This window comes from Leuciscus leuciscus (assembly GCF_965113295.1).
Source record: "Leuciscus leuciscus genome assembly, chromosome: 6".
Lineage (NCBI taxonomy): Eukaryota > Metazoa > Chordata > Actinopteri > Cypriniformes > Leuciscidae > Leuciscus > Leuciscus leuciscus.
Genome location: NC_138730.1, coordinates 32432250 through 32448257, shown reverse-complemented (window position 1 = coordinate 32448257; position 16008 = coordinate 32432250). Strand labels below are relative to the sequence as shown.

The window sequence follows — 16008 nt, the reverse complement described above, 5'->3', positions numbered from 1 at the left end:
TAAACCTTATTTGCCCAAGCATTTTATTTTTATTTTTTCATTTTATGGATTAAATATATACTGAATTATTGTCATTACAACTTTAAACTAACATCATAAGTGTTATGATGTTTCAATACATGATTGCATGATGTTGTATGAATTTTGACTCTTTTGGGAATGTCATCATCACTCCAATTCAAAATGAGATGTTCCGTCTAGAGGTCTGGTCTTGTAATCACTCTTTAGTGGTTTTGCCATTATCCTGGACAAGCTCCAAAGTTTTTGTCATTCTACATGCTACTGGGAAAGTTACATAAACATCAGAATTTGTTAGTGTAGATCCTCAATTTCCTGGAAAAATTAATAATAAAAAAAAAAAGTGGATCTGAAGATCTCCTCAACTAGTGACGGATTCTCAGCATTGCACTACTGTGCCATGAAGTCCACAGTGACAGGAAAACAAACTACACAGTACAAAACCTCCAACAAGGTCACACACCACATCACTATCAAGACAATATCAGACAACTGCATCTAACACTATCAGACATGAAAGAGTCTCTTAAGGAGTGAGTGTCATAAGCTTTAACTTGTGTTTTACTTCAGACAGCCATTCTGATCAGCACCACAACAAAACTTCTGACCTGTGTGTTCATGTTGACTCCACTCTATACTTCCGCCCAGTCTGTTTTTCAATGCTGTTTCAATTGCAGCTTTAAGGGGAGGAGCTTGCTTGAGACATCTTCTGTTTGACAAGGACAGAATGTAAAGTTTAGCTGAACAACAGTTTGTGCTAAACTAGAACTTCATCCTTCTTATCATCAACATGTTACTCTTCTTAACTGGTCTGATTTGTTCTCTTATATGTAAGTATTCCATTGCAGACATAATATTTGTTTGTCTCTTCTATTACTTTTCTTGTTATTAATGAGTATGTTGTTTGTTTTTATGTACATTATATTTCCATGAATTTTGATTCTTGATTTTGAAGATGGCAGTTTTGCAAATATCACGCCAGTCCAGACTGAAGTTTATGAGAAAGAGGGAGAAAATGTTACTCTGTCCTGTAACTACTCCTCAGCATTAACACTACAGTGGTATCGACAATATCCCGGATCAGCTCCAGAATTTCTTATGCTCATTATACAGTCCACAGGAAAAGTTTCACAAAAGTCAGACATTGTGGATCGAGATCCTCGGTTCTCTGGAAAAGTGAATGAAAAGAAAACCCATGTGCATCTGGAGATCTCCACTGCTAAAGTGACAGACTCTGCTGTGTATTACTGTGCCCTGCAGCCCACAGTGACAGGAAACACAAGAACACTGTACAAAAACCCTCTCAACAGCAACACTGTGTAGGTGAATGTACAATGCATTGCATGTCTTCATAAAATATCTGCAAATAAATAAATAAATAAAATAAAACCATGTCCATATTAAATGGGCTTAGGCCTACATGTTTTTAGAAGCAATCAATACATCAATAAAATAGTTGTGTCATAATAAAATAGTTTTAATGCAAAAAAACTGAATCACAAGAACATTACTCAAATACATAACACAACGACTACTAATATTTTTAGTAATAGGCTTTTATGTACAAGAGGAGTTGCTCAGAAGTATATATAGCCTAGTACTTGTATGATATTAGCTCGCCACCTGCTGGAAATCGTAGGAACAGTTAACACATTTAAATATTTCTTTTTTCTTTTTCTTAGAGAAATGCAGATGAATCATGTATGTCAAACTGTTGACATCATTTGTACTTCCTGCTTTTGCATTCACCCCAAGACATTTAAAGATCAACATCTCAAGAAACATTAAGACTCATCTGATGTGATCATGGAAAGAGTCCAAATGGCCAGTCAACAAATAGAAAAATATCTGGTGATTCTCCTTATAGTATCAGGTACAATCCACAATTCCAATACATAATTTGCATGCTTATTCAGATCTTTAAATATCTATATATTTATAAATATCTTAATTTAAACAAATGTATCTTATTAAAACAACCTCCTTTCAGGTGTTATCTGTCAGGATCGGATTGGACCCAGTGGCCAGAGGACCAGTGTTATCAGTACAGAAGGAGATTCAGTGACACTGGAGTGTACATACGATTCAAGCAGCAGCTATGTTCTCCTTTATTGGTACAGACAGTTTTCTAACACACAGCCACAATTTGTGCTGGTGAAAGGCGGATGATCAGAGACATATGAGAATATACCAGACCGTCGATTTGGATCAACTACATCCCAGACATCCGCCTCACTGACCATTACAACTGTAACATTGTCAGATTCAGCTCTGTATTACTGTGCTCTAAGAGTATCAGCCCAGTGTTACAAAATGCCTGGGAGGCTTTACAAAAACTCACTCAGAAAACTTGCTTTGAACAGTAAGTTATCAAATGAATATCAAACCTCATTTGTTTCTGTATAAACCACAGAGCCAAACTGCATGATTTGGTAACACCTGCTGGAAATAAACAAAGAGTTGCATGTGACCTACAGTAAACACGAGCTGAAATGTTTAAATCAGGTAATTTTTGTGATTAATTTGTATGCTTTATATAATCCAGGCATTGTTCTGAATATTAACAGCATGTAAATACTGAGTAACTTACATTTTAGAAACAATATTGCCGTTGTTTTTGCTCCGTCAACGCAAATAATTCAATACAAAGCAACAGAAGAAACGCGGAATCTCCCAGCAAACAAACTATGTTTGAACGAATCGATTGAGTGAATGATTTAGTGAATCCAAAGGTCTTGTAACCACGCTTTACTCCATAGTGGTATTGCCAATATCCCGGACAAGCTCCAAAATATTTTTTTGTCATTCTACATGCTTATGGAAAAGTTACACAAACATCAGAATTTGGTTAGTGTTGATCCTCAATTTCTTGGAAATCTGCATGAAAATGTTTGAAAATGTGAAGATCTCCTCAACTAAATTGATGGATTCAACGATGCACTACTGTGCCATTAAGCCCACTACATTTACATGCAACCAAATAATCCATTAGTAATCGCACTGACGGCTCAATTGGACTGAAAAGCCTTCATGTAAACACCTAAATCGATTAGATTGAGCTCGATCCGAGTGAAATTTCGATCGGATTGAAAGGGGTGGTTTTCTAATCCGATCAAGAGAACATGAAAACACTTGATCGGATTGAAAACCGAAACTGAAAGGACTGCGCATGTGCAAAGACATTGAAATAGCGTAATGCCATTCACAAAAATACAATGACAGACACAAAGTACATAGTTGCACTTATTCTTTCATTCACGTTCGCAGTACAATCACAGTTAGGCACTTGCAACTTCTCAAATCTGTCACTGCAATTTCAAATTTCACACCTTGACTTTTACAACCATTTTCGCGATGATGGCCCATATAAAACTAACTTGTGCACTTGCAAACTCAGTGGTGGCGAGAGAGAAAGGCGGGGCAGGGCGCAAATGAGTAATTTTATTGGTTGGTGCCTAGTCAATTAAATGGGACTTATTTTGTATGCAATGATGTCACGAAACCTGGGGCATGTTCAAGTTCAAAACGGTGCGCAACGTTTTGCTACGGTTTCCGGGTTGAACGTCATGTTTCCTGGAAACGGCGTGCACCGGTGTGCAACGGGGTTTGAGATACGTTTTCTCTTGTTTGGTGGGTGTGTCAGAACTGCAGTCCAATCAGCAGCAACATGTATATAAAACACGGGGTATTAAAGTGAACTTGCACAATGGGTTCAAGGAAAGTAATTTACAAATGTGTTCGATGCAGCTCGGTATACGCAACAACTGAGGATATTAGAAGACATGTTTGTCGTAAGTTTTATTGTAAAAATATAGGATATCAACATAATGATGTAGTTGTTTATATTTTTAGCTTCATTGCAAGTGTATGACATTTGGTATAGAAATAAACAATGGTAATTAAGTGCTTTTCCTAAAAATGAGAAAGAAAATACAGGGTATTAAAACAGTATGACCTACAAATAAAGTCAGTATGTGAGGCTAAATAGATGTATTTTAGTCTGAATTAGGTAAGATGTGTGCTTCCATTTCAGTTTCAGCAATCCCTTCACTCGATTGGGATGTTCTCTTTTGTTCTGGGCGGCAAGTGCAGTAACTGTAACATCGAGCATATTTTGTAGTATTAAACACATATTTATACCGACTTCATCAGGCTCAGAAAATTCTTCACAAAGAACACAAAGAATGAGCCTTCTCAGCTGCCATAGTTGCAACTCTTGCGTCATCAGAACAGTGTGTTCAACGCATCACCGTTTCTGTTTAAAAAACGTTGTGCAACGTTTTGCCGGGGCTGAACGCAGCCCTGATGTCACGGAACATGGCTTAAAGGGATAGTTCGGACAAAAATTATATTAAACCCATGATTTACTCACCCTCAAGCCGTTCGAGATGCATATGTCAATAATTTTTCAGACGAACACATTTTCAGTTATTTTAGAAAATGTCTTAGATCTTTCAGTGGTTATAATGTCAAGGTATGGGGTCCACCTCCTTCAAGTCCCAAAAATGTGCATGCATCCTTCACAAAAGTAATCCATCCGGCTCCAGGGGGATAAACGAAGGCCTTCTGAGGGTAATCCGTGCGGTTTTGTCGTAAAAATATACATAGGCTATTTAAAACTTTATAAATGAAAATAACTGGCTTCTGGCAACGGTCGACGCGCGTTCACGGGAGATGGATGCTGGCGTATGACGTAGTAGCATAGGAAGCGTCGTGACGTAGAACGAACGCGACAGCGCAGCCAGAGAGCAGAGCAAAACAAAACTCCACTCAGGATTTCCGCGATTTAAAAAACGTGTATTTAAAAGAAAATGTCGGGGGATTTTGATATTAGAGAAGAGGATATTGAGTTTTTGGAAGTTTTTGAGTTCTACGTCACGACGCTTCCTTACTTTTTACTTTTTTTTAACAATAGCCTACCATCGCGCTATCATTGATATTAATTTATCTATTTTTTTAATTTATCAGTTCCGGACCGTTCCGGCCCACTTTAACCCCTGTTCACTAGTGAAATGTCACCATAGGCTGCCATTCAAATTCAATTGTTGATTATCAACAATTGATTTCTTACTAGTTGAAATTCCAATTTCACATATCAGAAATACAATTCTTTCTAGTAAATCCTTTATTTTCAATATTCAAGAATTCACTAGTTCAAATGTCTATTCTTGATATCAACAATTGAATTGCTACTAGTAACAATGTAAATTTTTCCTATTTTTTCAAGATTTTCACAATTCGATCATCATAAGTTGGTGTCCATTCTGGAGTCGTTGGTGTCTGTGCCGGAGATGGTGGTGTTTGTGCCGGAGTCGTTGGTGTCCGTGCTGGAGACGTGCCAGAGATGGTGGTGTCCGTGCCGGAGACGGTGGTGTCTGTGCCGGAGACGTGCCAGAGACGTTGGTGTCCGTGCCTGAGACGGTGGTGTCTGTGCCGGAGACGTGCCAGAGACGTTGGTGTCCGTGCCTGAGACGGTGGTGTCCATTCCGGAGACGTTGGTGTCTGTGCCGGAGACATCCGTGCCGGAGACGTTGGTGTCTGTGTCGGAGACTTTGGTGTCTGTGTTGGAGACTTTGGTGTCTGTGTTGGAGACTTTGGTGTCTGTGTTGGAGACTTTGGTGTCTGTGTTGGAGACTTTGGTGTCCGTTCCAGAGACGGTGGTGTCCGTGCACTTGTCCGTGCCGGAGACGGCGGAGACGTGCCAGAGACATTGGTGTCCGTGCCGGAGACGGTGGTGTCCATTCCAGAGACGGTGGTGTCCATTCCAGAGACGGTGGTGTCTGTGCCGGAGACGTTGGTGTCCATGCACTTGTCCAAGCCAGAGATGGCAGAGACATGCCGGAGACGGTGGTGTCCATTCCGGAGACGTTGGTGTCCGTGCCGGAGACATTGGTGTCTGTGTCGGAGACTTTGGTGTCCGTTCCAGAGACGGTTGGGTCCGTGCCAGAGACGTTTGTGTCTGTGCACTTGTCCAAGCCAGAGATGGTGGAGACTTTCTGGAGACGGTGGTGCCCATGCCAGAGACGGCGATGTCCGTACCGGAGACGGTGGTTTCCATTCCGGAGATGTTTGTGTCCATGTCGGAGACGGTGGTGTCCGTGCCGGAGACGGTGGAGTCCATTCCAGAGAAGTTGGTGTCTGTGTCGGAGACTTTGGTGTCGGAGACTTTGGTGTCCGTTCCGGAGACGGTGGTGTCCATGCACTTGTCCGTGGCGGAGACGTGCCAGAGACGTTGGTGTCCGTGCCGGAGACGGTGGTGTCTGTTCCGGAGACGTTGGTGTCCGTGCCGGAGACAGTGGGTGGTCTCCGTGCCGGAGACGTTGGTGTCCATGCCGTGCTGGAGTCCGTTGGTGTCCGTGACCATCAACCTAACGTTGCAGCATGATAATGCACACCTCCATGTTGCAAGGATCTGTACACAATTCCTGGAAGCTGAAAACATCCCAGTTCTTCCATGGCCAGCATACTCACCGTGAAAGTCACCCATTGAGCATGTTTGGGATGCTCTGGATCGGCGTATACGACAGCGTGTTCCAGGTCCTGCCCATATCCAGCAACTTCGCACAGCCATTGAAGAGGAGTGGACCAACATTCCACAGGCCACAATCAACAACCTGATCAACTCTATGCAAAGGAGATGTGTTGCACTGCGTGAGGCAAATGGTGGTCACACCAGATACTGACTGATTTTCTGAAATGACAGCAGCTTTCTGGCAGAGAGGGAAGGAAGGATTTGAACAGAGATACGAAGCGCGGCAGGTTAGAGTGTTTTGGATTGCATAAAATAATAAAAGAAATGAACAAATACATGGCGAAAGAAGTGGTAGACAGCAGAAGTTATTTTTAACTGCAGAAGCAGTTTTTAATTAAACTTGGGAGGCGGATGGAGGTGAAAGAACCTCTTTCACGTATCTTAGCATGTGGTCTGTGCATGTGTATGTGTGCGTGCCTATGTACTGTATGCATGCATTTATAAGTGAAAAAGTGTCCTAAATGAAAACTGTGCAACCCAATGTCACAAAAAAGACTTGTATAATGTATATATATATTATAGTTCACTTTTCAACTTTTTAAATGTTAGTTACTTTCATTCGTGATTTTTCTGTTTGTTTTTTCAAAGAAAAATCAGTACATTTATTCTATTTTTTTTTGTTTTTGTTTTTTGTCTATTTAAATTCTGTTTACAAACTCACCACACACAGTAATGGTCAATAACTGTAATTTGTTGAAAGCTATTTATTTTCTGAAAAAGATGACACCTTGCACATGAAGATAGCACATTGTTTTAGAATTTTACAGTAAACAAATCTAAATATGTGAAAAACACCTTTTTTAGCTTCAGGTTCTAAAGAGTTAAAGTCTAAGATCTTCGAGTTTAGCTCATGAAAAATGGGGGCAAAAACAAAAGTGTTGCATTTATAATTTTGTTCAGAGTAATATATTGCGAAAGTAGTTGCAAAAGTCAAGGCGCGACATTTGAAATTGCAGTGACAGATTTGAGAAGTTGCAAGTGAATGAAAGAATAAGTGCAACTATGTACTACAAGTTTGTGTCTGTCATTGTATTTTTGTGAATGGCATTTTACACATTTGTGACTACTTGTCTGCAACTGCAAATTCAGAATACAGGTTTGTGACTAATGTCTGTGAGTGCAAAATCTCAACTTCAACTTCAGATTTTTATATTACAGGTTTTCACATTGGAGCTGTGAGTGTAAATTTTAGGGTACAAGTAAGAATATTTATTGTACAAGTTCTCAAATTCACATCTTCTTGCTCTTGAGTTTTGCTACTCTTTTACCTTCATAATACTGTTGCTCAGTCTGTTTTTCAATTGCAGCTTTAAGGGGAGGAGCTTGCTTGAGACATCTTCTGTTTGACAATGAAAGAATGCAAAGTTTAGCTGAACAACAGAACTACAACTTCATCATGCTTATCAACATGTTGCTCTTCTTAACTGGTCTGATTTGTTCTCTTATATGTAAGTATTCCATTGCAGGCAGAATATTTGTTTGTCTCTTCTATTCTTCTATGTCTTGTTATTAATGCGTGTGTTGTTTGTGTTAGTTATTGTTTTTGTTTTTATGTACATTAAATTGCCATGCATTTTGATTAAATTTTGAAGGTGGCAGTTTTGCAAATATCACACCAGTCCAGACTGAAGTTTATGAGAAAGAGGGAGAAAATGTTACTCTGTCCTGTAACTACTCCTCAGCATCAACACTACAGTGGTATCGACAATATCCCGGATCAGCTCCAGAATTTCTTATGCTCATTATACAGTCCACAGGAAAAGTTTCACAAAAGTCAGAAATTGTGGATCGAGATCCTCGGTTCTCTGGAAAAGTGAATGAAAAGAAAACCCATGTGCATCTGGAGATCTCCACTGCTAAAGTGACAGACTCTGCAATGTATTACTGTGCCATGGAGCCCACAGTGACAGGAAACACAAGAACACTGTACAAAAACCCTCTCAACAGCAACACTGTGTAGGTGAATGTACAATGCATTGCATGTCTTCATAAAATATCTGCAAATAAATAAATAAATAAAATAAAACCATGTCCATATATTAAATACATGTTTTTAGAAGCAATCAATAAATCAATAAAATAGTTTTCATGCAAAAAAAAAAACTGAATCACAAGAACACTACTCAAATACATAACACAACAACTACTAAAAAATGTTGTAATAGGCTTTTATGTACAAGAGGAGTTGCTCAGAAGTATATATAGCCTAGTACTTGTATGATATTAGCTCGCCACCTGCTGGAAATCGTAGGAACAGTTAACAAAAAAATAACTTTTTTTTCTTTTTTTTTTTTTTCTTTGTGGAACCTACAAGTCAGATGAATCATGTATGACAAACAGTTGACATCATTTGTACTTCCTGCTTTTGCATTCACCCCAAGACATTTAAAGATCAACATCTCAAGAAACATTAAGACTCATCTGATGTGATCATGGAAAGAGTCCAAATGGCCAGTCAACAAATAGAAAAATATCTGGTGATTCTCCTTATAGTATCAGGTACAATCCACAGTTCCAATACATAATTTGCACGCTTATTCAGATCTTTAAATATTTATACACATCTTAATTTAAACAAATGTATCTTATTAAAACAACTTCCTTCCAGGTGTTATCTGTCAGGATCGGATTGGACCCAGTGGCCAGAAGACCAGTGTTATCAGTACAGAAGGAGATTCAGTGACACTGGAGTGTTCATACGATTCAAGCAGCAACAATGTTTTCCTTTATTGGTACAGACAGTTTTCTAACACACAGCCACAATATATACTGCTGAAAGGCGGACGATCACAGACATATGAGAATATACCAGACCGTCGATTTGGATCAACTACATCCCAGACATCCACCTCACTGACCATTACAACTGTAACATTGTCAGATTCAGCTCTGTATTACTGTGCTCTAAGAGTATCAGCCCAGTGTTACAAAATGCCTGGGAGGCTTTACAAAAACTCACTCAGAAAACTTGCTTTGAACAATAAGTTATCAAATGAATATAAAACCACATTTTTTTCTTTATAAACCACAGAGCCAAATTGCAGGATATGGTAACACCTGCTGGAAATAAACAAAGAGTTGCATGTAACCTACAGTAGGGTGAAATGTTTACATCAGGTAATATTAGTGATTACTTAGTGAGCTTTATATTGTCAGCATGGTTCTGAATATTATTAACAACATGTAAATACTGAGTAACTTACATTTTAGAAACATTGCCAGAACTTTGTTTTTGCTCCGTCAACGCAAATTTCCGAACGAAGCCGCAGAAGAAACGCGGCATCTCCATGCAAACAAACTATGTTTGAACGAATCAATTGAGTGAATGATTCAGTCGATCACTCATTTGTTCTTGAATGAATCAGAGTTCTGGACGAATCAGTTGAATGAATCAATCAATGAATGACTCACTGGAACTGGATAATTTTCTGAATGTTCCATCCAATCTGACTTCTGACCTATAATGCTGCCTGAATCATAATCATACACTGTTTGTTCGTTGCTGAGCCCTCGACTGAGCTTGGTTTCTCCCAAGGTTTCTCCATTTGTCACCTGATGGAGTTATGGTTCCTCAGCTACTGTCGCCTTTTTCACCTTTGTCGCCATTGGCTTTTGGCTTGCTTAGTTGGGGACATTGAATTTAATATTCAACAATATTATTGATCTGGCTGCATTGACACCATTGATGAGAACTGAACTGAGCTGGACGATGGCATCACAGTTTTCTCCAGAGCGGCTATACACTCACCTAAAGGATTATTAGGAACACCATACTAATACTGTGTTTGACCCCCTTTCGCCTTCAGAACTGCCTTAATTCTACGTGGCATTGATTCAACAAGGTGCTGAAAGCATTCTTTAGAAATGTTGGCCCATATTCATAGGATAGCATCTTGCAGTTGATGGAGATTTGTGGGATGCACATCCAGGGCACGAAGCTCCCGTTCCACCATATCCCAAAGATGCTCTATTGGGTTGAGATCTGGTGACTGTGGGGGCCATTTTAGTACAGTGAACTCATTGTCATGTTCAAGAAACCAATTTGAAATGATTCGAGCTTTGTGACATGGTGCATTATCCTGCTGGAAGTGGTCAGAAACAATGCTCAGGTAGGCCGTGGCATTTAAACGATTCCCAATTGGCACTAAGGGGCCTAAAGTGTGCCAAGAAAACATCCCCCACACCATTACACCACCACCACCAGCCTGCACAGTGGTAACAAGGCATGATGGATCCATGTTCTCATTCTGTTTACGCCAAATTCTGACTCTACCATCTGAATGTCTCAACAGAAATCGAGACTCATCAGACCAGGCAACATTTTTCCAGTCTTCAACTGTCCAATTTTGGTGAGCTCGTGCAAATTGTAGCCTCTTTTTCCTATTTGTAGTGGAGATGAGTGGTACCCGGTGGGGTCTTCTGCTGTTGTAGCCCATCCGCCTCAAGGTTTTGCGTCTTGTGGCTTCACAAATGCTTTGCTGCATACCTCAGTTGTAACGAGTGGTTATTTCAGTCAAAGTTGCTCTTCTATCAGCTTGAATCAGTCGGCCCATTCTCCTCTGACCTCTAGCATCAACAAGGCATTTTCGCCCACAGGACTGCCGCATACTGGATGTTTTTCCCTTTTCACACCATTCTTTGTAAACCCTAGAAATGGTTGTGCGTGAAAATCCCAGTAACTGAGCAGATTGTGAAATACTCAGACCGGCCCGTCTGGCACCAACAACCATGCCACGCTCAAAATTGCTTAAATCACCTTTCTTTCCCATTCTGACATTCAGTTTGGAGTTCAGGAGATTGTCTTGACCAGGACCACACCCCTAAATGCATTGAAGCAACTGCCATGTGATTGGTTGATTAGATAATTGCATTAATGAGAAATTGAACAGGTGTTCCTAATAATCCTTTAGGTGAGTGTATATATAAATGAACTAAATAACGTTTTTACAACAAAAATGAAACATCATGCACTTAACTTAATTAAGCTGGACTGTGATGCTATTTTCTTCTGGAAACAAACTTTGCTGCATTATTTTCCTGTTATCTCCGTAAAGCTGCTTTGAAACAATCTGCTTTGTAAAAAAACGCTATAAATAAAGGTGACTTGACTCTATCAAAGAACATTCCAGTCACTTGTCGCCACCTACTGTTTTTGTGTTTGGATAATGGGGCTGCATCAATTCTGCATTGTGATGTGGTAACATACTTCATGATGGGATGAGCCAATCAAACACTAACAATAATGCCCTTGCATTTATAAGAAGCTGACAGAATAATCAAAGGATTCGCTGGTCAAGGGTATAATTACTGTACAATTTGGAGATGTACATCACTTCTCTTCTGTATCACATTGCTGGCAGGTACAAAAACGCTATTACTTCAACATCTAACAAACAGTTTAGCATTTTCTTAGTTAAATGTCCATTGGTGTTTTTTGCAGAAATCACTTTCATGTGCTCATATTGCACCAAAGACCAAAACTGTCACTGGCAGAGAGGGGGAATCTGCGACTCTCACATGCTTTTATGTATCAAGCAGCTCTCATGTTTTGCTCTTTTAGGGTAGGCTGATCCCAAGACAGGCGCCTGAGTTTTACTGCAGAAGGGTGCACGATCAGAGACAGACTTTCAAAGCATAGATCCTCACTATGATTCTGCAACTTCAAAGACATCCACTTTTCTCATCATTAACAATCTAAAGCTGGAGGACACTGCTTCCTACTACTGTGTGCTAGAAGAACACTGTGGTGAAATGTATTTATCAGGCTGTACAAAAAATCATGTACAAACCTGTGGTCTTTCAAACCACAAAATAGTTTTCTTCCCTACAGTAAATAGTCTGAGCAGCAAGAGATGTGGTCACACCTGGAAAATGTAAGATTACAAATTTACTGTATAAACCTTTAGGCCTGATGATCATTATCTTTACCGAGTTGATTATTAATTGTCATACAAATTTATAAAATAATAATAATGTCACTTACAGTGTAAAATAAGTCATTTTATGACTTGGAATCGTATATAATACAAAAATTCTAATAAAACAGGCCTATATGATTTACTTTAATGCTGTGAAAATGTATAATATAATATAATATAATATAATATAATATAATATAATATAATATAATATAATAATGCAGATGATTAAACCCACAAAAATGTATTTTGTTGGAAATGAATACCTTTGACTAACTTACTGTACTTTACAACAGTGTTTTATATTCTTTGGCAAAAGGTCATTGAAATTTTAACTGCACAATTATTGAATTTATCTCAAATAATTGCTGTTAGATTGAATAACTGCCATTAGACAATTAATCAATAATCGCTATAGGTCTATGGCTTGCTTATAAATATAAAAAGTAGAGAAATACTTCAAACAACATAAGATTGTACAAATGTCATACTAAGGAAGGAGGCGGAGCTTCCAGAGGAGACTTCAGATTTGTCACTTGTCTTGTTACTTTATTTTGCTCTGCTTAGGCTCACAATGTTGCTGTACATAGTCATTTGGATCTTAACCGTAGCAGGTAAATATATTTTTTCTTTACCCAGTTTGTGTAACTGTATTACTGAAAATATGCTTCTTTAAATGCCAACTGAGCTGTGGAAATCAACATATTTCTCCTATTTTTTTTTTTTTTTATCTTTAAGATGTCACTCTTGCAGATACCATTACCTCAGAACACACAGAAGTGCATGCAAATGAGAACGAGAACATAACACTATCCTGTAGGTATTCCTCAGCATACAGTCTCCTTTGGTATCGACAGCATCACAGTTCAGCTCCTCATTTCCTCATGCTCATCCTTCAAAGCTCTGGAAAAGTAATAGAGAGTTCAGACGAGCGCCTGTCGGGAAAACTGAATGTGGAGAAAAATCGTGTAGATTTGGAAATCGCCTCTTCCACAGTACAAGACTCAGCACTGTATTTCTGTGCTCTGCAGACCACAGTGACAGGAAATCAAACATTACTGTACAAAAACCTAACAGCATGAGAGTTTATCATGCTCATTATTCACTCTTAGTTAGGGGGAGGAGCTTCAAGCTGCTTTAAGATCTCAAGTGCCATCACAGACGTGCCATTTCAGCATAATGCTGCTCATCACAATTATCCTGCTCTGTGCTGTTGGGAGTGAGTATAACTCAGTATTGCTTAGTCAACTTTATTTGTTTGTCTTAATAATATACCATATTTGAATATAATTACAATGTAAATGATGTCAGACTTTTGCCGAATAAAACCAAAATGTGTTTTATAGTTCAGAGTGCAATATTTTTCTAATTCTTTTTATCATCATTTTCAGGTGGAAGGTTTGAGAGTCTCATTACATCAGACCAAACTGAGGTCTTTCATGAGGAGGGTGACATTATCGTTTTGTCCTGTAGCTACTCAACAGCAATAAGTTTGCATTGGTACCGCCAGTATCCCAAATCAGCTCCTGAATATATTTTAGTAATTCTGCAAACCTCTGGACGGGTCCAGAGTGCAGAGAATCTGGATTCTCGGTTTTCGGTGAGACTAAATGAAAAGAAAAACCGTGTGGATCTGGAGATCTCCTCTGCTAAAGTATCAGACTCTGCACTGTATTACTGTGCCCTGGAGCCCACAGTGACAGGAAACACTAGAACACGCCACAAAAACCTGCCTAAGCATAGTAGAAAATATATAGACCCATAACAAACAGTTCCTTTCATTCTAATTTGAGGACATTGCAAAAAGGCAAAGATTTTATGCTCAACTGTAGATAATATTCTGATTTCAGTTTCTCCAAGCCAAACAATTGCTAATAATGTTCATCGTCTCATTTATTTCATGAAAACAAATGCTTTCAATGCTCTGAAAAACAAACATGTTCAATTCCTATCATGTAATCCTTCATCAACCACTTAAGATATCATATCACTCAAACAATGTAACAGTGTAATCGCCCTAACAATATGTACAGTAGAAAATATAAAGACTGTCATTATGAAAAAGAGACAATATCATAAAGTTCATACATTTTAAGATTAATCTGCCATCTAGTGGTCCATTAAGGCCAATTTATACTTCTGCGTCGGGTGCGCGTAGAGGGTACGGCGTAGCATACGCATTGACGTGTACCATACGTCGTACCCTTCGCCGTACCCCGACGCGCACCTCCTCAAAAATGTAACTACGCGTCGCGGCGACGCGGACCGCAAGATCTGTGATTGGTCAGCTGGATAGCATCGCGTTTCCTCCTACACTCTGCACCGCCCGCCCGCCATTTTTAAATTCCGAAGATCAGTGAAGAGCCATGGAAAAAGACCAAGTGACTGAGAGATTGCTTGAAGAAGTGCGGAAATACAGCCATCTGTATGACTCCTTCAGTCGCCATTGCTCGTAGAAACCTAAACTCAAAATAGCCGCGAGGAATGTAAACACAGTGGAACTGGAACATTAAAACCCACCCGCGCCAACTAGCGTTTCGGCGGTGTAACTGCACATCAACACAGACATTCGCAGAAGTATAAATGCTCACGACGGCGTCGCCTACGTGCGTAGCCTACGACGTACACTACGGCGTACACTCGACGCAGAAGTATAAATTGGCCTTTAGGCTCACGACACTGGGCGGAAAAACTTGTGAAATATGTTTTTGAGGCTTTATGATATCATATCAAACAGTGAAAATGTAAAATATCACTGTCATCAAAGTGGCACAAAATTTGTTTATTTCTAAAAAAAAATAAGATTTTAGATATTGCATGTATTCATTTACTGTATGTTCTCCGTTTTGGTGGAAGGCCACCAAATATTATTTGTGATGATATTTATTCTTTTAAAGACTACACAAACATGTTTTAAATGACAACACTGAACATTGAATGAAAGAAATCAAAAGCAAGAACCAGTTCAATATGCATAAAAACATATTTCAGCACATTTCAGCACTTCAATGTAACTGTGATTGTCACTGTGAACATAATTTCTTGGTTTCTGAAATGAATATGTTTTAACTTATGTTTAAATATGTTTAAACTTTTTTTTGTCTTTCTAAGCTTTCTCTTTGGTCCTGAGTCTGATTTAGAGAAAAGTTAATGAAATGATCATGAGAATGATTCTGCATTTTTATATTTTACCAGCAGGGAGCACCCAGAGTTTTGATCTACAATGAAACTCGGTTATGTTGTGTGAAAGGATACTCAACCCTGATAGTTCAGAGGCTGAACAGACTGTGAGAGCGGGTGTCAGGTCTACGTTTAGCTATTGTTTTAGTTATTTAGCAGATTGTTTTTGGTCAATCATGAGAACTTGGCTGAGGGATATCCTTATTGTTATATTCTGTCTAGGTGATGTAGCACGTTTTTATTAATTTCATTCTTTTAGGAAAATGCTGTTTGAGAATGTGTTGTGACAGGCAGTATGAGTTAAATAATGTTACAGTATGTGCTCTCCACAGAATGCAGAGGACAACATACTGTACGTCA

At 39.0% G+C, this 16008-nt stretch overlaps 4 long non-coding RNA genes across 5 annotated transcripts; 3 read left to right on the top strand and 1 right to left on the bottom strand.

The window, feature by feature from the left end:
• Positions 1–629: 629 nt before the first annotated feature.
• LOC309500459 lies at positions 630–13349 on the bottom strand. Its single transcript, XR_014206616.1, has 3 exons — positions 13232–13349; positions 7819–7889; positions 630–727 (listed from the first exon to the last, which is right to left on the bottom strand). It is a non-coding gene; the product is annotated as an uncharacterized lncRNA (long non-coding RNA).
• LOC309500438 lies at positions 722–3180 on the top strand. Its single transcript, XR_014206591.1, has 4 exons — positions 722–848; positions 974–1341; positions 1774–1891; positions 2009–3180. It is a non-coding gene; the product is annotated as an uncharacterized lncRNA (long non-coding RNA).
• Positions 7807–10639, top strand: LOC309500439. Of its 2 annotated transcripts, none has more exons than XR_014206592.1 (4): positions 7807–7998; positions 8143–8506; positions 8932–9049; positions 9159–10639. It is a non-coding gene; the product is annotated as an uncharacterized lncRNA (long non-coding RNA). The 2 variants fall into 2 exon arrangements; XR_014206593.1 differs by having other exon boundaries at positions 8143–8510.
• Positions 12756–14482, top strand: LOC309500457. The gene is made up of 3 exons (XR_014206614.1): positions 12756–13082; positions 13207–13687; positions 13860–14482. It is a non-coding gene; the product is annotated as an uncharacterized lncRNA (long non-coding RNA).
• Positions 14483–16008: the final 1526 nt, after the last annotated feature.